Here is a 23,837-nt window from a genome sequence, read left to right on the forward strand (position 1 = left end):
AATGTCAACCCCAAGACGTGACGCTTTAGCTATGGAATGAGCTTTCTCCAAAAATGCTTGAAGTCCTCTGTCCAAGGAAAAACCTAGACTAGAATTATTGAATTCTGTAAAGCTCACAGAAGTCCTAATTTAATGAAACCATCTTGTCTCCCCAAAATGAACAGTCCTATTCACTGCCTGCTCCCAGAGACCTTCCAGCCTCATACCTCCCCATTGCACCCCATAAATCCTTGGTCTCACCCCTTGGTAAGTGCCCCTCAATCCCTGGACACACTATAGGCTTGCGAGACCTGTTTTTGGACATGCTGTTACTGAATCCTGCCATCTCTTCCATTCTGCCCATGCAGCCTCCTATTTATCTCTCAAGATCCAAGTTCACCTCCTCTGTGAAGCCTTCCCCAATTCTTCCAGAGACAGTTGCTTTCCTCAGGCCTTTGGCCACGACAGAGTACTGGCCATTTGTGCGCTGGTTCTCTTCTGTTTACATGTGCACAGACTCTAAGACTTGAGGAGTGGAAATCATGCCCCAACCATCCTGCTCCCTGCCTGGGGCCTCGCACACAGCAATCCTCAACAATAATAGCAAACATTTAGAGCATCCCAGGCTCTCTTCTAAATGCTTTAAAATACATTAACTTGGTAAATACTCATTATAGTCCTATGACTATGATAGCTACTTTCATTAACCCCACTTTACAGGTGAGGAAACTGAGGCTCGGGAAGGTTAGGCACTCACTCAAGGTCACACACCTAGAAATGGCAGAGCTGGGACTTGAACGGAGAGGAGCAGACTCCAAGGTCTACGCTCTTACTCGCTATGCTATTCTCACTCCCAATAACTTTACGGAGGAGAGAAGTAAAGGTTCAGAAGTTGGCCTGAAACTTGACAAGGACTGTCTTTCTCCAGAAGGCAGCCCAGGCATTTCCTCAGCCACAATCTAGCTTCAGAACCGCTTCAAAGAGAGGGGGTAGGAAAATTCTCATTTTGTGGCTAATTGAATTAGTGCCTCCCTCTCAAACATAATGAAATTCAAAGCCATTTTATTAGTCCTCTTGGGGCTCTTTTTAAAAATTCTTCCTCTGCTGGATTAGATTAGCCGCACCAAGATGGCCCTGTGTAAATGGAGGTCAGGCTCTTTTGCAGTGTTTCTTTGTTGTGCCGATGGCTCCAGGGCACAGGAAGGTCACCTTGTTCAATCTTCCTGTTTCCCTTCCAAGCACCCCTGGAAGAGATCAGAGCATCTTCTAAACACCAGAATCAAACTGACCCTCCGTTCACCACATGCTTTCAGTAGCTAGTACTACGTATTTCTGGATGTGTCTTTGAAACCATTGCCCAACATACCTCAGAGTGACAGAGGTGGCCTGTTTTAAAGGAAATTGTCTTTGTCCCTGACCAATGCCACCCCAAACACACACACCGCCTTTGAAAAATTTAGCTATGCCCTAAAAGGTCTCTTGAGGACAACATGGTATCCGCTTTATTAAGCACGCAACTTGAAATAGAAAGTCAAACATTCTTTTCCTCCCACAGACTTGTCTACACGTCCTCAGGCTGGAGAGAACATCAAGGAGGGAATTTCATGACTGCAAATCGGTCTTTCCAAAATAATATTCCTAATGATAGCTACTGTTTACGGAGTGCTTCCTCTGCGTGCCGGGCCTGCACTTGCTGAGCACCGTGCATCCGGTGAGTGGACATCGAATGCTGACTCCCAGTGTAGTGTAGTAAAAACATGGGCTCTAGAATCAGGCTGTGTGGATTTGAATCTACTCCACCACTACTAGCTGTGTGACATTGTCTAAGTTACTTAACTTCTCTGCCACAGTTTTCTCATCTGGAAAATGGGGTGGATAAAGTTGCCTAATTCATGGGGTTGCTGTGAAAGTTGCATGTGTTAGTATATGTAAAGTTTTTAAGTCAATGCCTGGCACTTGGTAAATCCAATAGAAGGGTTTGCAAGTGGTATTTCTTCCCAACATCTACTTCTCCTCTCTCCCAATGCCCGGGTATAAGGAATGGCCCCAGCCTCCACCATTCACTCGATAATTAGCCCAAGCTAATGCTCCTCAACTTTTCTTTCATAAACCAAGTTCATGAAATAAGTTTTGTATTGCAACTAAGTACACTCACAAATACATATAAAACTTAAGCAAAAGTTTCATGAAACGTTACTTACTTTTATCATATGCAACATGCTCTGGGATTCTTTATTCACTACTGTTCCATTTTGTTTCTTTCCTTTGTGGTTTTCAAGATAGCCATAATCAACTAAATTTACTTCATGCTTACCAACGGGTTGCTGTGGATGGTCTGAAGAAAACCACTGATGTAAGATAATCATCATTCATTAAATTCTAACCCCACCCCTATGAGGTAGGTACTATCTTGATGTACATTTGACAAATAAGGAAACTTAGGCACAGAGAGGTGAAGTAACTTACACAAGGTCACACAACTTTCCAGGAATTCACAGAGGCACCCAGGGTGATGGTTCCTGGTTCAGAAGCGGGTGTTGGCCTAAGCTAGCCCCACTGAAGTGGATATGGACAAGGACACGTGGACAGTGACATTCATGCTGCAAACATGGGTGGAGTAGGTCTGGGGAAAGCTGCCACATAGATGGCAGACTAGAGACTGACAAAGCCTGCTCCTTGATGAGATGGTTCCACCCTGAAGCTACTCCACTCTCGGTTGCCTCTTTTACAGCCTAGTAAATTCCCTGTTTTCACCACTTGGGGCTGGGTTTTCCGTTACTTGCAGACAAATCTGTCTGCATATCCTAACTGATATGTTGTCTTGTTGTACCCCAATAACAGTTACATGAGGTAAGAATATCATCACAATTTTGGAGAAAATGAAGCTCATTAAATTTACCGGAGGAGTCCTGGCTAGTAGATGGTGGAGCCAAGATTCAAACCAAGGTCTCTCTGACTTCCAGACACTATACCCACCATAGAAGGCATACTAAATTATAAGGACAAAGTAAGGGGATGATATACGCTGTCTTTCTCCAAAGAAAGCCGTCATCATTGCTTGCACCCCCTTTGCCACCCAAGCACACCATCTGTACTCTCTCCAGTGCTCTTACCCCCTTTCACTTTATCTCACAGTTATTTATGTTCGTGTCATAGGTTTTCCTCTGGACGCCATGCTCTTAGAGGATGGGGCAAGGTGACACAGCTTTACAGCTCTGTTCCTTGCCCAGTGAAAGCACACAAGAAATACACGAGGAATTGATTGTCCTTGAATCACTCTTTGTCCCATTTAGAAGTTAACAGGGAGGGAGGAGAAAATGCTGCAACATTTAGTGTCAAGTTGTATACAAATTTCACCCAACGTGGCTCTGTCTCAGATGTGTGCTGTGTGCTGGTGCTCCTTGCTGTTTCTTGTAAGTGTCTCGATCAGACCGGCAAAAAGGCGAAAGCAAGATGGGTGGGATCACTTTAAAAACAGATAAAATATTGGCACTGCTGTTGATACAGGGACCAGACCGGCTAAATCTGGCCCCTGGGAGTTTTTAGGTCTGATCTAATCCTCATCCTTAAAGCCAAACTCACATCCACTTTGGACTGTGGCCTGGCTCTGAGTCCATTTTAAATCCCAGGACCAATGGCTTTGCCAATATTTTATGTGTTCCCTGGGTAACTCTTGGAGCACGGCTGCATTCAAGAAGCAAACAGCTTTGACCATGGCATTTACCACTTATGATCCCTCAGTGGCTTCCTTGCCTACCAGATTTGGTATAAACTCTTGGAATGCATTCAAGGTGCTCCACGACACAACCCACGCTTTCAGTCATAACTTATATGTGTCCTCTACCCTTGGCCAAGCGACCTGGTCACAGTTGCCCCAAATCTTACCTGCACTGTCCTACTTCCTGCCCAGGTCACTGCCCAGGTCCCATTTGTGCTGCTGCCTCTGCTTACGTGCCTTTGCAGCCACGCTGTCTGTTGTGACCATATCCTTTCTGGAAGGCTCAGCTCCAAGACCCCCCTCTCTTATGAAGTCTTCACCTCTCCTGGATGCGCTCTCTCCCTGTATTGAACTCTCATAGCATTTTGCTCATACTTCTCAGAGCAGCTGTTACAACTATTTGGAGACTGGCTTCTACCAACCCATTAAAATGTAATATTTTATTATTATTGCTAACACTTACTGAGGACTCCAAATGTCAGGCATTGTGCTAAGTGCTTTCTATACATTAACTCATCTAATCCTCACTATATCCTATGAAGGCAGTAAAAACGGAGATAATATTAACCTACCTTATGGGGTTATTGTGAGGATTGAATAGGAATACATGAAAAGCTCTTACAACTGAGCTCATCGTGAACCCGGCACATGGTAAGTGCTCAATACACGTTTGTTATCACCATCATCATCACCATTATCACCACCATCATTGCCGATATCATCATCATCACCACTGACATCATCCTCATCACCACTATCAAATCCATTTTACAGATAAGGAAACTGTGTCTTAAAGCAGTTTGCATATGGCTATATCACTGATACAACGTGGAACTTGTGTACTGTGTTAATCACTGCCTTACGCTGCATTTTAATGTAAATTGCTTTAGGATTGACATTATATGAACACACCTTTATACCTGTTCAGAGTTTAGCACAGAGTCTTACCCAGAAGAAGCCTATAAGTATATAATGAAATGAATGGATTACATCTGAAACCATCAAGAATTTCGTGATCTTTCTAGGTGGGTTCCACCAGCAGCCATTGAATAGAGTCTATTTTCCTAGATGAGGCAAACATTTGCACACCCAGTATAAGCTTTTCTGAATATAGGCTTGTTTCCTATTCTTCCACCCTTTCCAATGAAGCACTTTCTTAAGCTATTAAAAATGCCCTCTTACAATGTGGAATGTAAATAAATCCAACTATTTTCACAGTTTTAATGTGAGCAGAACATGTTGCTAATGGCCCAAACGCCAAAGCCATCCTGCCCGGGCTCATGCAACATGAGGTGAAAGGATGTTAACCGCATTATTCATGCCCATGCTTCTCCCCATCACCCTCATTTTTGTAGTTTCAGTCCAGGCTGCTCATGTTTGTTTATGTTGCCATAAATTAAAGGACACGCTTTTTACACGTCCTGAATCCATTTCACTCAGGATGGCAGAGTAAGGGAAAAGTGGTTTCCCATAACCCTCTTAAATATCCCAGTGTGAAATTGCATCAAGGAGCATGCTTCCCAGCCAGGCACTCTGGTACCTGGACGGGAGCATGGCCGCCTGAAAGTAATGCGCCATGCCCAGCGAGCTGCCCATCGGGCCAGAGCTGGAGGGGCGATCATTTTCACCCACGCATGAGCTGCAGCCTCTCGCCCCAGGCGACGGTGTGCCTCTTAGTTAACCATGAAAATCGCTCACATATGTCTCCTGGTCTCTTACATGGCTTGATTTGACCACGGTATTTCAATTTGTTTCACCAACATTTGCAGAGCGACCTATGACTTCATCCAAAGTCCCAAATAGTCCCCCTGTGCAAGCCCCCACACGGAGACCCCTAGTCAGATACAATTGCTGAATCTTGAATATCCAGGATCCCACCCATCCTGACTTGGCTCCTGCTGTGATGAAAACAGGTCAGACACAGGGCTCTTAGCCACACCAGGAAAACTGCAGAGACTGAGCTGCCTGTCAGGGAGGAGAGGCCAAAGGTTAGCACCTGACGATGAAAAAAAACCCACTCTCCTTACAGATCTGTGTGTTTTGTTCAACACGGTGATTACAAAAGCAACAGGCATACAATGCACACATTCGCTTCCAACTCATAAAAAGGAAAATATCGTGGGGCCTCCCTGGTGCTGTAGTGGTTAAGTTCGCACGCTCTGCCTGGGGTTTGCCAGTTTGGATCCCAGGAGCAGACCTATGCACTGCTTGTCAAGCCATGCTGTGGCAGGTGTCCCACATATAAAATAGAGGAAGCGGACACAGATGTTAACTTGGGGCCACTCTTCCTCAGCAAAAGGAGGAGGATTGGTGGCAGATGTTAGCTCAAGGCCAATCTTCCTCAAAAAAAAAAGGGAAAATATTGTGCCTTTCTATATTTCATTCCTTTGACAACTCCTCATCTTCATAGCAATCTGATGGCCCTGGTGCTATTGTCTCTACTTTATAAATAAGCACATTGAACCTCAGGAAGTTTAAGAGTTACGTGTCTAAGGTTATTCAGCCAATTGATGATAAATTCAGGACTCAAAAGACAGTGATGTGATTGGACCAGGTCCTGTGTTATGTGTGAGGGGAAGAGATGCTCTGGCAGTAGTCCTCAACACTGGTCACATGAGAATCACCCAGACGTCTTTTAAAAACAACACTCCCCTGGCCAACTGCATCAGAATCACTGGGGAAAAGGGCTCAGATTTGGGTATTGTATTAGTCAGGATTCTCCAGAGAAAACAAACCAATAGGATGTATATATATAAAGAGAGAGATTTATTTTAGGAAATAAATGGAGGCTGGCAAGTCCAACATCCACAGGGTGGGCCGTCAGGTCGGAGAACCAGGAAGAGCCAATGTTTCCATTGACGTCCAAAGGTCATCTGCTGGCCAAATCCTCTCTTGCTTAGAGGAGGTCAGTCTTTTGTTCTAGTCAGGCCTTCAACTTATTTGATGAGGCCCACCCATACTATGGAGGGCAACATGCTCTACTCAAAGTCCATCTATTTAAGTGTCAAACTCATCCAGAAACACCTTCACAGAAGGATCCAGAACATCTGGACACAATGACCCAACCAGGTTGACACATAAAATTAACCATCACGGGTTGTTTTAAAGCCCCACAGTTACTTCTTCTGGGTAGCCAGGGTGGAGAACCGTTAATCTGCCATTCCACATACTCACAACTGCCTACAGCCTCTTCAGAGCCAAACGCTGCCCCACCGCTAATAAATGGTCCAAGACAGAGAGAGATGGGTCTCGTCTAAAGCAGGTACCGCTTCTTTCCGGGAAAGTTGCAGGGCTGTTTTGTAGGTACAAAGGTAGGTACAGCCAAGAGGTGCATTCGCAGGTTGACTAGAAGGCAGGCAGAGCGATCACATCATGCACAGACCACTTTGGCTGCAGGTTCCAAATGGTTTCTGGGGAACGGCCAGTGTTTACTGTATTTATTCTCTTCTCAAGCGCTCTCATGGCAGAATTCCCTATCTTGGAGAGAAGGTTTAGCTTTTAAAACTTAGGAAAAGCCAGAATGAAATGGTTCATTTGCACCTGACCTATGGCTTGACAAGAGATACTGGAGGCTTGTGTTGAAGACAATAAATCTTACCCAGATGGCAGGAAAATTTGTAGCCAGAGCTGGGCAAAGCATTTTCTAGGGCAGTGAATTCAGAAAAGCTGATAGTACTGGCTGATAATATATTTGCGAAATTTACAACGCCTCCCCTTTTGCTGGTTGGCTAAAAAAGTTTGAAAGCTTGAAGCATCACGAGGTAGTACCCCTCTTGGGTTTCGTTTAGTTTTTGTGGTTTTTTTAAGGTATGCTTTTTTTGGTGAGGAAGATTGGCCCTAAGCTAACATCTGTTGCCAATCTTCCTCTTTTTTTGTTTTTTCTCCCCAAAGCCCCGGTATATAGTTGTATATCCTAGCTGTAGGTCATTCTTGTGCTTCTGTGTGGGACACCGCCACAGCATGGCCTAATGAGTGGTGTGTAGGTCTGTACCCAGGATCCGAACTGGCAAACACCAGGCCACCGAAGTGGAGTGTGTGAACTTAACCACTATGCCACCAGGCTGGCCCCTATTTTAAGTATCAAAACTTTGGTATTTTTGTGATGTGTTGTTTTGAAAACATTTAGATGCATTTTATACGTGTTTAATTAACATACTCAGGATAAGGTGAGTGCTTACCTGTGGACTTCAGACCAGCAAAATCATTTGCTGGAGGATGGGACCTCAGGGCCAGGACCCCTGGGGAGTACAGAGTGCCTCCTGAGAACCCAGGCCTGCCTTCCAGGTCCCACATCCCTCTCAGCCAGCCCCCAGGAACTGCCCCAAAGGCTCAGGGACAACTGCTGAGTGGACAAAGGCAGCCTTTGACCCCTCCCCTCCCTGCAGATATCCTTCTCTTCCCATCTCTTCTTCTGGCTCAGCCTTCTTTCTGCTCAGTTCAGCTTTTAACAAATCAGATCTTGGTTGAACTCTCTTGAGGCTACTGTGAGCTGCAGGTCGACCAGTTGCCTCTGCCAATAACAGTGGTTTTCCTGCTCCTGTGTCTGAGCGTCGGCTATCTGCTGGCTAATCTAGGTTGGCCCTGACTGGATGACTCAGTTTTTTTCACTTATCTCTTTTCCCTGCAGGCAACTCAAACGTGTTCTTCTCAAGACAGTGGCAGAGTGCAAGAGCACGAGTGGGAATAAGCAAGTGCCTTTCAAGCCTGTTTGCATCATGTCTGCTCACACCCAGTTGTTCCAATAAGTCAGATGTCTGGGCCCCTTCTAGGGCACCACAAGGTTACAGGACAAGGGCAGTTAATGCAATCAACCTACCGTAGCTCTCAGAAACTGGGGCAGCAGAGGATGCCTGGGAAAGCCCTATCATTTGTTCTAGTCCACCCAGAAGTCTGCCTTGTCCAAGGATAGCATATCCATCCGTCCATCTATTCAAACATTTGTGGGGACTGACTTTAGCCTAACAGCTTCAGAGGACATGGGAACAGAAAGAATTGGGTCCTACTCTAAGGGAGCTTAAGATACAATAGGCATGAACCCAAAAAATGTCAGCATAATGGGACCTTGAGAAAGGCCAAAGAATTACCAACAAATTGTTACATGGCTGAGATTGCCAAATATTGTGGTCTGCAGAAGGATCTAGGCCCATTGTGGATTTTTCAGAAATCTAAGGTAAAATGAGCCCAAAAAAGCCAATGTAGACAGATTTGTTTGTAAGGTTAAATTTGTTCTATTTCAAAAACCATTGTTTATTCTGAAAATGTCCTTCCTACATTTGAAATTAACATGTTGACTTTTATAAAATTAAAAGAAAATAGTTGTGTTTTTTTTGAGGAAGATTAGCCCTGAGCTAACATCTGCCACCAATCCTCCTCTTTCTTTCTTTCTTTCTTTCTTTTTTTTCTGAGGAAGATTGGCCCTGAGATAACATTCATGCCCATCTTCCTTTATTTTATATGTGGGACGCCTGTCGCAACATGGCTTGATAAGCAATGCGTAGGTCCACACCCAGGATCCAAACCGGTGAACCCCAGGCCACTGAAGCGGAGCGTGCAAACTTAACTGCTGCACCACTGGACAAGCCCCAAAAATAGTTTTATTTGTGGCTTTTTAAAATATCCTTACCTAGTAGAATAAAAGTTGTCAATCTAAAATCTATCCTTCCCAAATCCCCACGTTTGTTTTTTTTTTTTTTTTTCTTTTACCCCAATGGTCTGGGCACCACAGTTGGAGCAGGGAGAGGACATTTCCAACTGTGTTACTTCATGGAGAAAGTCATCTGAGATGGGCCTTAGAAGATGGGCTGGGTTTCCATTTCCAAGATATGACAGTGAAGCAGATGAACCCAAGAGAGGGTGCAAGCTGGAGAGAAAGACCAGGGCATTCCACCCACAACCTAGGGTAAGGTTTATCCGAGCACCTTTGAGCAGCCTGGGGTTACTGGAGGACAGGGCTCCTGAGGAGCAACAAGCAGCAGCTGGAAGCCCATCTTCCCATCCTTCAGCACACCTGGTTTTGGCCTGGCTACCATTGGCTCCTGGGCACTCTTCCCCAGCCACACATTTTGAAGGGTTCTCACCGTTGCCTGAAGCTCATATGACAATTTTCTTCTATTCCTCTTCCATGTGCCAGTAGACCTTACTGAGAACCAGCCTTATACCACTCCGCTTTCCAGTTGGTTCTTCTCCTACAGGGGAGTCAAGCTGATGGGCTGAGGCCAAAGCCAATGCCTCCTGTCCTGGATCATCCTCCCACAGCCTCCTCCCAGGTTGTTTGATCATGAGCCAACCAGGTAGCCATCCTTGATGCAAAGACAGCAGTGTCATCTCACCTGAGCCAGAATAATACTATAAATTATTACTATTATTATTAATTCAACATTTATTAATTCAGAGTCACAGGTAAAAAGTAGAGCTCTGTAAACCCAGGTTAGTCTAACTCAAAATCAGGTGTCCTCCTCTATCCCCCCATACATACACACACACACACACGCACCCACACACTATAATAACCATCATGATGTCTTCAACATCATAAATACTACTGAAAAGTAAAGTAGGCCCTACCCCACATCCCAGTTGACATCTAGTCCAAGCAGCCCAGGCTGAAGCATCACATAGGAATCATAGAATTGGATGGTTTTCTTCTGAGCTTGAATTATGAGGTTGGGTTTAGGTGACGTCACCTCTGCCCATCTGGAGAAGGCTTTTACTACTTTGTGGTAGTTTATTCTTTGGAGCACTGTGGCTCAGAGTTGCCATCAAGGGGCCACTGTGTGAAGTCCGTGGCATTAAATGGAGATCAAGGCTAGGGAATTCCATTGTCTCCATTCCACATGTGCTGTCTCAGAGCCCAAACTTCAGGACTGCACAATGAACGGAATGATGGTATTAGCCAAAAATAACAGCTATACTGCACATGTGAAACTGAGTGCTAATGCAGTGTAAGACTTTGAACACAAACCCAAGATAAAGTTAACGTAGTATTCTTTTTTAAAAATCACCAAAAGAAAGCTCTTTCGGTACGAAGACTTCCGTTTGCATAACATTTTACACTTCTCAGCGTGCTTTCAACTTATTTGATACAAACTAAGCAATAGTATTTCCATTTTACAGGTGAGAAAGCCAGGGTTGGGGGGGCGTTAACTGATCTGTGCAAAGGTATATGGCCTGTCAATAATAGATATGAGACTAGAACTCAGGACAAGTACTTTTGCAGCCAAGTCTACTCAGATAAACACAATTAAACTAGTTTCGTTGGCTCTCTTTGTTTTGTTATAGTACCCTGATTAACCCACTAAACTATCTGGAGCTCCAAGTGTTTTCTAAAGGGAATGGTTGCCAACAGTAATCTCAGGCTGTGTAGTTGGGTCACCCTGTTGACTTAACCAGTAAAGAGGCCTGAGTTGCAGAAATGGAAAAGAAAACAGACTCATTCAAATATTTGGATGTCCCTTCATGACTGTAGAACCTCATGACCACAGGTGTCCCAAACCCCATCAGATGCTGAAGAAGAGCCTGGTATCATACTGAGGGCTCTATTGGCAGTAGCAACTCCAGAACTCTATATAGGACTTTCATTAGGGAGAACTTCCAGTTGAAAGCTGTGTGTGTGGTAGGCAGTTTTTTTCTTGGATTATATGTTACAAATAATAAAAAAATTCTACATTAGCTTTCAATTACCTTTGCATAAAATTGAGAAAACAAATTGTACACAACAGAGAATATTAGCAACTACACTAATGGTGGTGGCAATAATGGCAACACATGATAGTGGTAGTAGGGTGAGCAAATAGTCCCTGAATGCCTGGGACTGTCTCAGTTTTAAAACTGAAAGTCTCGTGTCTCAGAGTCTGCCCTCAACCATTCCAGGCAAATCGGGACAGTTAGTCCCTCCAAGTAATAGAATCATCATTATTATAGGAAATGTCTAGAAAGGAATCTGATGGGATTATGGGATATGTAAACCTCAAAGCCTGTTGCCACTGACTGCCTGAAGAAGGTGTCGGCACGCAATAAAGCTCGTCCTTAATGTTGCCACCCATCCCTAGTAGCCGTGTTCCTTGTTCCCATCTGGACTTCTGGCATCCGTCTGCTCAGGGGACCACCAGGCATCAGCCCTAACCTACACCAAGGCCTTGTTGGGTCAGGTTCTCTCTTAGCAACATCTGCTCCCCTCTGAGTAACAGGGACTCTCAGAGCTGTCCCAGACAGTCATTTCTGCTCTGGGCTCTTGATTCCTCTCTGGGCCTCTCCCCAGGAGCAAGATGCCCTGCTGTCAGATCCCCTCACCACACTGGAGTTTCTGTTGTGGCAAAAAGAGCAAGGAGGACAATAAACACCACCTGTGTTAGGAAGAGGAAAGCAATGTGTGTTGGGAATTCTGAAGGAGATGGGACTGGAGAGGGGGAAGGATTTAGACAGAAACAAGCAAGAAGACAGACGTTCAAGGCAGCGAAGACGTATAAGCAAAGGGCAATACCGAGCATAGTATGTGGCATGGGGACTAGAGACAGACGTGCCTCCAGGACAGAGTGAGGGAAGGGATCAAACCTTTGGTGTTAGAGAAGGGAAGATCTATACCCTTTAGTGGACAGACCACTGGTTCTCAGCTGGGGGCAGTCTGGCCCCCCCAGGGAACAATGTTTGGCAATGTCTGGAGACATTTTTAATTCACGACTTTGAGAGTGGGGATGCTACCGGCTGCCAGTGGGTAGAGGCCAGGGACACTGTTAAACATCCTACAGTGCTGGGGACAGATCCCCACAACAAAGAATTATCCAGCCCCAACATCAAGAATGCCGAGGTTGAGAAAGCTTGCAATAGTCGATAAGGAGATGCAGCTGGTTTTTGAGCTGGGAAGTGACAGAATAATGTTGGTGCTGATACCCTTATAAACCTGAGAGGAAGTGAGCCAGCACAAGAATGTTTCCCTTTATGTGCTAGAGAGACTCCTAAAAAACTTGTGGCAATTAATGTTTTAGAAATTAAATCCTATTTTAAATATACTGGAGTAAGCTTCTAGATAAATCTGGAGGTGAATACTCATATAAAGTGAAGACTTTTTTCCCCTGTGCAGGCATCATTCCTACCCAGCATCCATTCTGATTTTTGCAAATGGCTGTGCTTTCAAGTCTCTTAATACGAGGTATACCCAATTTTCTTTCAGACATAGGAGGGTAACGAGGGCTTCCCCACAGGAATGGAAGATGAGAAGCCAGATTCCCTGACTCCCGCCCACCGTCTGACCCCAGAGCAGCCCCATGTTAGATCTCTGATTGGTTCCAGGACCACAGTTTCTTTTTCTCCATGATTCATAGACTCTCAAATGCAACTATTTCTTCACCCTGTCATTGTGAGACACTCAATCCAAAATCTTTTTGAAATCAAGAGATAATTTTCCTTGCTGCTATGTTGGGAGCAGAATATGATTCCCTTGAAAACTTCACAAGTTCATTTTTGTTTCTTGGTGACTGCTTTCAAGTCTTCAAACAATAAAAGCTTTCATTTTCCTCTAGATAAAGCTTGTTTTTACCCTCTCTTGGTTTTCTTTCCTTCCCTTTAAAACCCTTCAACACATCGAAGTACACTAAATATTTATGAATGTAATTTATGAGCCTTGGCTGTTTACTTCTTGCCAAAACTAAAAAGCATGTCTGTGTGTGGCCTAAAAAATCCTAACTATGACAAAACCAAAACAGAGAAATGAGCAGCTACTTCATATTTTAAAAGGGGGGGAAATGTCAGTCTTCAAAAAACCCGGAAGTTACTCATTCAGCATATTGAGATTGCACAAAGGGAAATAAATAAATAGATAAGCTATCTTCTCCAAGGAGCTCTTCCTGTCGGTCCTGCTTCAGATGGTCATCAGTGAACGTTTGTTAAGAGGATCAGAAGGGAAAAGAGGCCAGGCATTTGATAGTTGGAGGACTGTCACTGCTCAGCAGATGGGGCCAAAGGTGCCGCCCTCCTCGACCTGTCCCCCGGAGTCTCCCCCAGCTGCCTGCCTTGAGCTCCTAACTGCGCAGGGAGAGAATTCAGCAAATCTCGAAGGAGTCCCCGATCTGCCAACAATCTCTCCCTTCCTTGCACACATTGCTTCTGAGAATCAAAACCCAACATCTGGAATTTGGCTTTTCACTGTCACAGGATGTCTCAAATGCTGGCGGTTGTTTCTAGAGTTACATAATTTCTCCTAAGGAGCTTTTTTTCTTGCTTCAAAAAGAGAGAGTAAGAGAGATTGCGGAGGAAATGCCTATGATATTAGAAAGTCCTAAGTATTCATCTGTGATAACGAAAAAGCAGTGGCCCGGGACGTACATAGGTTCTGATAGTTAACTATGAGCTTGAGGGAACGGAGCCTGGTGGAACTGACCATAAACGAGCAGAAATAAAGAGTGTGAGGAAAAGAGGTAAATGCCCCGTGATGTGCCAACATTGTGGCGATGATTTAAACACCTCCGGGAGGAATGAAAGAATCGGTGGTTTGAGGCTCATCTGGTTAGCTCAGACCACCTAACCCAGATAATCTTACCACCCTTCAATCAATGGTTGACTTAAAGTCTTTAAGCCTCGCCACTGGATGCCTCCTTCCTACTACAGAAGGGCCACCTTGGAAGCACATACTGTGCTGCTCAAGGAAGAATCCGAGGGAACTGCAGGGGCCTGTCTGCAGCAGCCAGACCCCAGGCTGGCCCACAGCAACTCACTGGGCAGCCTCTGGTTCTTCGCCCAAGATTTCTCTGGCCCTGCTGAGTGGAAATGAGCTTTGCAAACCACTGCTTGGCCTCTTGAAAGAGGCAGTTGACCCAATGGCTGGTTATTTCCTTGGAATGGCCCATTGAACTGGATTTCCATTCTGTTAAAGGAAAATAGGGATAAATACAATCTAAGAATCATTATAAGCAGGAGTTTTACCCTCCCCCCATTAAAACTTTTACCACAGCAGTGTCCCAGTGCAGAAGATCCCAGGAAAATTAAATCTATTCTTAAATTCTCAAATATTTTAATCTCCAAAGGTATGTAAATCCTCTGCCCAACCCTGGAATCAGAGCTGAGAACTGCTGTGTGTGTGTGTGTGTGTGTGTGCGCACGTGCATGTGTGGTGATGGATTGGTGTGATGGCATTATTCTCACCGGGGTGGACAACCACTGAGTACTTCTTCCTCTTCAAGGAGACCAGTACTGGGAAGCAGATGGGGTTGAATTTCTCTAGAATGTCAAGACCTCTCTCCATTCAGAGTTCTTAAAAGTAAGACAGGTGTCTAAAGTTGTTGCAAAATTATCAAATTTAAAACTGAGTACTATCTGTTTGGTGCTTGGAATTCAATAATTAACTGAATACTATCTGTCTGGTGCTTGGAATATACTCCTTCCTGTTAAGAAGTCTATGGTCTCATGGGAGATCCAGATGATGAAATGGGCAATTACAGTTCAGGGCAATTAATGTCCTGATGGGAAGATCAAGACTCTGTGAAAGTATATATGAGAGTCAGCTGGTCAGTTTTGGGAGGTCACGCAAAGCATCATGGAAGAAATGACATCTAAGATGAGGTCAGAAGGACAAGGTAAGAGGTGACAAAGAGAAGGGGTAGAACACCAAGGGAGAGGTAACATCATTTGCAAAGCTCTAAAAATTTAAGTACATGGCATTTGGCTGAAATGTGAGTGGTGAGAGAGAAACAAAAGGAGATTCCATGAACCAGGGATCAGCAAGCTTTCCTGTAAAGGGTAGAGAGTAAATATTTTTGGCTTTGTGGTCTGTACAGTCTTTATTGAAACTATTCAACTCTGCAGCTGTATCGAGAGAACGCCATAGACAATATGTAAAGGACTGTGTTCCAGTAAAAGTGTGTTTATTTCCAGCAACAGGTAGCAGGCTGGATATGGCCTATGGCCTTACTTTGCTGACACCTGAACCCTCACTGTTCTAAGTGTGGTCCCCAGACCAGTAGCCTCAGCATCACCTGGAAGCTTGTTAGAAATGCATGTCCCACCCTGGACCTACTAATCTAGAATCTTCGTTTTATTTTCAAGAGCACCCCAGGTGCTTTGTAGGCACATAAAAGTGGGCAAAGCCCTGCTGTAAGTTGTGAAGGCCTTTGGACACCATCTTTGGGGCACTCAGACTTACTTGTTTGGAAGATCCCTCTGGCTGTAGCACTCTAAGTACTCAACAATGAGAATCTCCTTCAGTTTTGCACCCTAAGTACCTGGCTTGCACCCAGCTCCCCATAGTCCTGGCTCTGGTGAGAAAAATGGACAATAGAGGGCCAGACTACAGGATGGCCCCTCCTTTCTCCTGGCATGGGCAAACTCACCCCTGCTCCACCTCATACCACAGCAAAGGCTGATCTTCAAAAGCTCTTGGTGGCTCCCTTCATTAAGCCTCCTAAAGGTTAATTGCTTGGGTATATTTCCAAGTGTCAATTGAAGCCATTTTTCTAGGGTCCTTCTCTCCAGACTAGACTAGACATCACATTTCTTTGCTATCCATGATGTCATCATTTGTTCCCATAAAGATTCCACAATGGTTTGGGGGTCCAGCGTTCTGTGTCTGCTCCACCTCTAGAGGCATCTCTGGACACATGGGTTTGATGTCAGCTTCCAGACCAGCACACAGGCAGCAGCTCTGAGCATGAGCAGAATAAAGCCCCTTAATTAGGCAAGAGAGAGACTCTGGACCAGCTGTGTATGCTCTGAAGGAAGACATCGATCAAAGAATGCATCTCCTTTCCCCACCTTTTATTTATGGTTTAGAAAATCCAATTAAAGCAGAGCCTGGCACTCTCCTAATTTTTCAGCCATTTAACACGTACAACAGAGTTACTGGCCATGAATTTAAACATGCACACAATCGTGCATGCACACAAAATAAACACACACATCTTATTTCTTCCTTGTTGGCTTCTAGGACTTAGGGACTTGAGGTGTGGCACTATAGCCAAAAGGATGATGGAAAGTTGGTCAGAAAAAGTCATTCAGCTGGCTTTGTCAATTTCTCATGTCTTTTCCTCTTCCTCTGATGATTATATTTCATCCACATGTCTTTCCAGCTCATTTTGGCTTGTCCTTGGGGATGCTTCACTCAGATTATGCTGATGTGAGCAAACTGTGTGAATAACTTTCCCTTGCTGTTTCACTGGTTTAAGGTTAGACTGATACTTTATAGTCCAACCTTCACTTTCTTAGCAGAGTCTTGATAATGTATGGCTCCAAGAAAGAGAACCAGTGGAAATTACTGTAATGATCTGGCTCGGATGAAATGGAGCCCAGGCATCTCCTGGTGACAAGCTCGCTGTCTGTAAATGCCCCTTGTCAGTTCAGCTGCTCTGTCACTTGAGTGAATGTGGTGGAACCCAACACATCCAGTCGTGTACCAGGACACACAAGGGTATCTTCCCACATCTAGAATCCAGTGAATGCTTTATCAGTCCTACTAGTGTGTTTGATGCATGATAAAGTTCAACACTTTTTAAATGGGATTTTTTTAATGGGATATACCTAAGAGCATAGTGTTTGGGAATGTGGGTTCTGGAGTCAGCCAACTTCAGCAGGAATTCTAGTTTTACTTAGTAACTGTGTGACCTTGAATATGTTTCCTAACCTTCTCTATGACTCAGTTTTCTCATATTTTAAAATGAAGATAATGATGACACCTGTTTCACAGGGTTATCATACATGAGGATTATACGAGAGTGCACAAGAAGCAGTTGGCAGATGGCCTGGTACATGGCAGCACTAATAAATGTCAGCTATCATTCCTATTGTTTATTATTATTAAAGTCTCCCCTTGAGTTTTTTCTAATCCATGTGTGTTCCTCCCTTACAGCCCAACTTAACACTCTCCATCTCACAAAGGCTTCTCCAGCTAAGCCCAGCCAGCCCTGGACATGACTTTGGTCCATCTTCCCCAGGACATAGGAACAGGGCTCTTGGGTGGCTTTGATTTTGTTGGTTTTTGTTTTTTCCCATTTGTGTGTTTTACCTCCTCAAATAGAATTATAAATTCCTTAAAGAAGAGGACCAGATCTTCTTGTTTTGCACATAACCCACTCAAGCTCTAAGATACTTACCATAATGCCATACACATAGAAACAACTTAATCTTTGAAGAATTAATTTTATTTCGGAATAAACAGCATCATGTGTGTTACAGGTAACACGGATTTTGTGCAGTTGTCATCTGTGGTACTGTGACACAGGCTGATCTGAAATTTCCTTTTGTTTTCAGAGTACTCAGTGTGCAAGTTCTGCAGCCAGCCTGTCCAGGTTTGATCTGAGCTCTCCTAATTATTAGCTGCGTGATTGGGGAAATTACCTAGCGTGTTCAGCCTCGGTTTACTCATCTGCAAAAATGGAGATAATAAGAGTTACTTATCTCATGTGGTCTGGGTGAAGATTAAATGATTTAAGACATATTATGTGCTTAGCGTAGTGTTTGACACAGAATCAGTGTTTAAGAACCTTGTCATTTATGATTGTCTGTAAATAAGTTATTTGGTATGAAATTAATGGGATAACCATATTTGCAGAAAAGAATGTTCACTTGAATTAAAGTAAAAAACTGTTTGATAAAAATTATAATATGTTGATTGTGCTAGCATGATCAAAAACTATTTGCCAAGTAAGTTATGTAAATGATACAATTGTTTTTCCCTAAAAGCATCCTTATATGATATCAACTCTCTGCTTTTCCTCTGGAGGATCACCCCTTCGCCTCCATGTGGTCCTGGTGAGACTGCCTATCTTAGCAACTGCCCCTGTCCTGAGTGCTGTGTTCTCACCATATGTGTGAGCACCTGACCAAAGTAAGCCAGTGAGAGTCTTCTCTGAGATGTGATTCGTGGATCCTGGCAAAGAAAAGCTCCTCTTCTCCTGGGATTGAGAGCTCCAAGGACAACACAAGCTGGAAATGCTAGTTGACTACCTTGGACACCTTTGAAAATTGGAAGAAACTCCAGATTGAAGCCAATGCACAGGGCTGAGAGATGGCAGAAGAAGAGAAAAATCTAATAATGTTTTATGAGTCCCCGGATCATGACATAACTGGAGACAACACAACCTCTAGACTTCCAACGTCTGTGAGCCAGTAAGATTCCTCTTTGCTTAAGCTAATTTTGTCATCTTTCCGTCACTTGCAACCAGAGGAGCCCTGACTGAAGCCTTTTTAGCTGTTTGAGTCACATGTCCGTTAAAGCAGGTCCAACCAAGAGAGGAGAGTTTACTTTCAATTAGTCAGCATTATGTGAAACTAACAAGAGTTATTTTATTTTTTAAAAAATTCTGTAATTTAGATGCTTATTTTGAATTAAAGAAGTTTAACTAAAAGGAATTGTTTTATTATATTTTATATTTTTATTTTAGGCAGTCATAAGTAGAGATTAAAGTAGAAAGATTAGATAATTTTTTAATAAATACGATACTAAATATGCAAAATAAAAGTGAGTTAGAGTTGTTCTCCATTCATCTATAAAAGGTAAAATATTATATTTGGATATATACAGATAAATATACACACATACATATTTTTTACAGTTTGTATATGTATATACTGAGAGAGAGAGAGCACATGAATTTATCGAGTCCCTGCTCTGTGTCAGATGTAGTTCCAGCATGTTCTATGTGTTATTGCATTGAATCTTTCCAACACCTTCCCTGAGAGGTAAGCATTGCTCTCCATGCATAGCACACATGAAAACAGAGACTCAGAGAAGTTATGTAATTTGCCCAAGATCACGTAGCTGCCAAGTGAGAGAGCCCAGATTTAAACCTGAGTTCTCCCAGTTCCAACAACTGTGATGTCTTTCCATTACACGGCACTGGCTACCTCAAAAACAACTGGCATGGTCCCCCCTGCTTTTCCAGTGTCAGGAATGAATTAGAGTACTATTACATAAGTGAGCTCCACGTACACTTGTGTGGAACAAGCGTCTCCAACACTGTTCTCACATTCACAAAGGGAAAACACAAAGCCCCACGTTAGCTAATTACAGGACGCAGCTGCCTGGACTGACAGCATCGGCGGGGGAGGCCACAGATGGAAGGGACCCCAGCTGGGAGACATCACATCTCACCCACAAGCACCTTTCTGCCACTCAGTGATCTGCACACTTGCTCTGAAATAGATGGGAATTCCTGGAATAGAGCAACCATGCTATTGGATTTGAAAATAAATGACTCAAATATAAGCATATTATTTAGAATTATTAAGGCAAAATATTTAAAAAATGATAAGATCATCAGATAAAGTAGAACAGCAAATATTTGATGATACTAAGGAGATAATGATATGTGGTTATGTTAGAAACAAGATTCCTTATCTTTTTAGAGAGTCATAGTAAATTATTTACAGATGAAATCACTCAGTGACTTGGATTTGCTTTGAAATAATCTGGGAGTGGAGGGAGATAAATGAACAAGACTGGCCATGTGATGATAGTGGTTGAAGCTGGGTGATGGAATGTGAAGTTTCTTGTACTATTCTCTCAACTTTTCGTATATGCTTGAAATTGTCCTTAATAAAAGAAAAAGAAAAAAATATGGACTTAAGAATCTACAGCTTTTAAAAATTGGAAGAGATTTGGGTGGGGGAGCGGGGGGCAGAGGGCAGGACTCAGGCATGGGGAGAGGTGAGATCAGGGACTGCTGTTTTCATTAAAGCCCTGTAGTAGCATTGCCTTTTCCCATTATGTCAATATATTCCTTTGAGAAAAATTAAAATTAAATTTTAAAAGAAAGAGCCCATGGGTCACCCAGTCCCTCCCCGCTCCATGGCAGACATCACTAATCAGCCTCAGCCTGATCTCCCACTGAAGCAGGAGGAGCCTCTGGAATCCTCAGTGCAGCCTGCCAAAGAGGAAGCCCGTCCTGGGAGAAGACCTCATATAGTGTGTGCCTACCTCATGCTTTGCCTGTACCTTGTTCTTACAGTTTAGACAGGCTCGTATCTTCCCAGAATGCTTGTCCTCCATTTCTCCAGGTCAACTTGGATACTCTAGACGTTAGGACTCCTAGACCCTCCGGCACAAGCCCTCAGAGTGAGGTCTTCATCCCTGAGTTGGCCTTCAGCAGCCTGAGCTGACGCTTCCATTTCTATTGGAGTTCCCACTGAGCCAAAACTACCAGCTCTCCTTCTGTTGCTGGCAAGAACATTTTCCTATGATGCGCTTTCTTGCAAATCTCAGAAAGCGATGAGTGCTAACAGATTCTGGTCCTGTGCAAAAGGAAAACATTAGAATTATATTGAGTCGACTTCTGATGTGTAAGGGGCTTTTCCACGTTTGGACAGAAGTTGAAATGCCAGTCATGTTTTTCCTGGCTGGCTTACAATTCTCTTGGATGGGTAACTGCATCAACGTAAACAGGGTAACGGGCAGGGACTAATGCAGCTGGAACCGGTCCTCACTCCTTTTTTGAGAAAACTCTGCTATTGTTCAGTAGGCCTTGACCTGTAGACTCCAGTCATCCCTATTCGCAAGTTTATCGCAGTGCTAGACTCTTCAGCCAACCCCATAATCAGTCTCTTAACACCTAACCCAAAAGTAGGGACATTCTTCAATTCTCTCGCCTGAGAGACTCGGAAACAAGGAGGAACTAGCATGTGTCACTTATCTTGATAGGCAGGCACAATGCTAGGAGCTTCCTACTTCCACACCATAAATCCCATGAATCGGGTGTTACAGATGAAAACACTGAGACTTGGGGAGTTGTGATTTCGCCCTTGCCATATAGCTAGAAAGTACAAGAATAGGATTCAATTCTAGGTCTTCTGAATTCAAAAATCTTTGTTCTTTCCCAACCTGATCCTCCAAAGAAGCCCATGCTCACTTGTTAACCCCTCACCAGTACCAAGCCCAGAGCCGTGGACAATTTGGAGTCAGCACATCTGCCCATCCGGAAAAGGCTCACCACTTAAAAATGGGTTTGGGGGATGTTTAACCCAAATTTCAGCAGTGTCAGGTCCCACTTCCAAAATCAGAAATTGTTAAGGAGGCAAATCTCCACAGGTAAAAGGTACTTACTGTGTACTTCTCAGCATGTTATTTCTCAGGGTTATTTCTATTCACATTCACAGTCCTCAGACCTCAGTGTGTGCTCCACAGCCTGGGAAAAGTGAGCATTTTTATGATCTGACTTAAAGAAGAAGAAATAGCAGACCAAAGAAATAAAAAATCCAACCCAAAGCCAATTAAGTGATTGACAGTTTGATTTGTCATTCAAATATGGCACTAAATGTTCAACACAGGACTCTGGCTCATCTTGAGGTTGCCTAGTCTACTGAGGCCCAAGTCCTGGGATTCACATTCACTTTCAGCATAAATTCCAACCCACAACTCCAGGAAGTGCCATTCACATTTCGTAAGGGCAGGACCAGTCTCTGTAGCCATGCAGGGCAGCCCTGCCCACATTCTCCAGAGCCAGACTAGTACCAGCTTTGACACACCTCTCTCAGTAACTGATGGAACATGCAGATAAAAGATCAGTAAAAAATACAGACAATTTGAAACAACATGATTTACCAACTTGACCTAATTGGCACATTTAGAATATTCTATTCAACATCTGGAGAATACGTATTCTTTCTAAGCCCTATGAAACATTTACCAAAATAAACCATAAGCTGGACCAAAATAAGTCTCAACAAAGTTCAAAAGATTGAAATCAGAATATTTTCTTTGATCATAGTGGCATTGAATAAGAAATCAATACCAGAAAGATAAATAGAAAATCACCAAATGTTTGGAAATTAAGCAACACACATTTAAATAACTCATAGATCATCGAAGAAGTCAAAAAGGAAATGAAAAAATATTTTGAGCCAAGTGAAAATGCAACATATCAAAACTTGTGGAATGCAGCTAAAGCAATACTTAAAGGAATATTTTAAAAACTAAATATGTATATTAAAAAATAAATGAGGGCCAGCCCCATGGCTGAGAGGTTAAGTTCGCACGCTCTGCTTTGGCAGCCCAGGGTTTCACCAGTTCAAATCCTGGGCACGGACATGTCATCGCTCATTAAGCCACACTGAGGCAGCATCCCACATGCCACAACTAGAAGGACCCACAACTAAAAATACACAACTATGTACTGGGGGGCTTTGGGGAGAAAAAGGAAAAAAAGTTTTAAAAATCTTTTAAAAAACTGTAAATAAATAAATGAATATATTAAATAACTGCATATATTTTAAGAGAAGAAAGTTTGAAAATTAATTATATAATTTCCCATCTCAAGAAGCTTGGGGGGGAAAGCAGCAAATTAAACCCAAGAAAAATAGAAGGAAAACTATGATAAAAATAGGTGCATAAATCAATGACATACAAAATAAATATACAATAGAGAAAAATCAACAAACCCAAAAGTTGGTAGTTTGAAAAGATTAATAAAATTCTTAAACACCTAGCCAGACTGATTTTTAAAAAGAGAGAAAACACAAGTGACTAATTCCAGGGATTTAAAAAAGGATATCACCACAAACCATACAGGTATTAAAAAGACAATAAGAGGATATTATGAAGAATGTTACGACAATAAACTTGAAAATTTAGAGAAATGAATAAATTCCAGAAAAACAATTTATCAAAACTAACATTAGAAAAATCTGAATACTCTTATATCTATTAAAGAAATTAAATCTATAATTTAAAGACTTCCCACAAAGGAAATCACATACTCAAATGGCTTCAATTGTGAATTCTTACACAAATCTTTCCAAAGAATAGAAAAAGAAGAAATATTTTTCCCAACCTTTTTGTGAGGACCATAACATTGACATCAGAACCTGATATAAGAAAATTACAGATGTGAAAATCTTAAGCAAGATATTAATAAATCAAATTCAATAATGGCTCAAAAAGATAACATATCATGACCAAATGAACTTTACTCCAGGAATGCAAAGTTGGTTTAACATTCTAAAATAAAGCAATTCATCACATTAACAGACTAAAGGAGAAAGAAATATGCTTCTCAAATATACTCATATCTCAAATATGCTCACAGATAAAGCATTTTATAATATTCAATAACTGTTCATGATTTTTTTAAAAACTCTCAGCAGACTAGGAATAGCAGAGAAAGTCCTTAATCTGATAAAGGATATCTACAAAACTCTACATCTAACACCCTCACATCCTTTCTAT

The 23,837-nt window shown here is 42.9% G+C and overlaps 3 long non-coding RNA genes across 3 annotated transcripts in view; 1 reads left to right on the top strand and 2 right to left on the bottom strand.

Annotated features, from left to right (window-relative positions):
* Positions 1-1,024: 1,024 nt before the first annotated feature.
* LOC138923960 (uncharacterized) lies at positions 1,025-2,317 on the bottom strand. The gene is made up of 2 exons (XR_011438339.1): positions 2,181-2,317; positions 1,025-1,223 (listed from the first exon to the last, which is right to left on the bottom strand). It is a non-coding gene; the product is annotated as an uncharacterized lncRNA (long non-coding RNA).
* On the top strand, positions 1,528-9,353 carry LOC138923959 (uncharacterized). Its single transcript, XR_011438338.1, has 3 exons — positions 1,528-1,690; positions 2,259-2,377; positions 8,325-9,353. It is a non-coding gene; the product is annotated as an uncharacterized lncRNA (long non-coding RNA).
* An 8,442-nt stretch (positions 9,354-17,795) lies between these two features.
* Positions 17,796-23,837, bottom strand: part of LOC138923773 (uncharacterized) — a 48,295-nt gene continuing 42,253 nt past the window's right edge. Inside the window, exons 6-8 of the long non-coding RNA XR_011437884.1 lie at positions 21,717-21,798; positions 20,595-20,908; positions 17,796-18,041 (exon numbers count right to left, since the gene is read on the bottom strand). This is a non-coding gene — a long non-coding RNA (uncharacterized lncRNA). The remainder of the gene's footprint in view (positions 18,042-20,594; positions 20,909-21,716; positions 21,799-23,837) is intronic.

This window comes from Equus caballus, chromosome 4 (assembly GCF_041296265.1).
Source record: "Equus caballus isolate H_3958 breed thoroughbred chromosome 4, TB-T2T, whole genome shotgun sequence".
In the NCBI taxonomy this organism is placed as follows: Eukaryota; Metazoa; Chordata; class Mammalia; order Perissodactyla; family Equidae; genus Equus; species Equus caballus.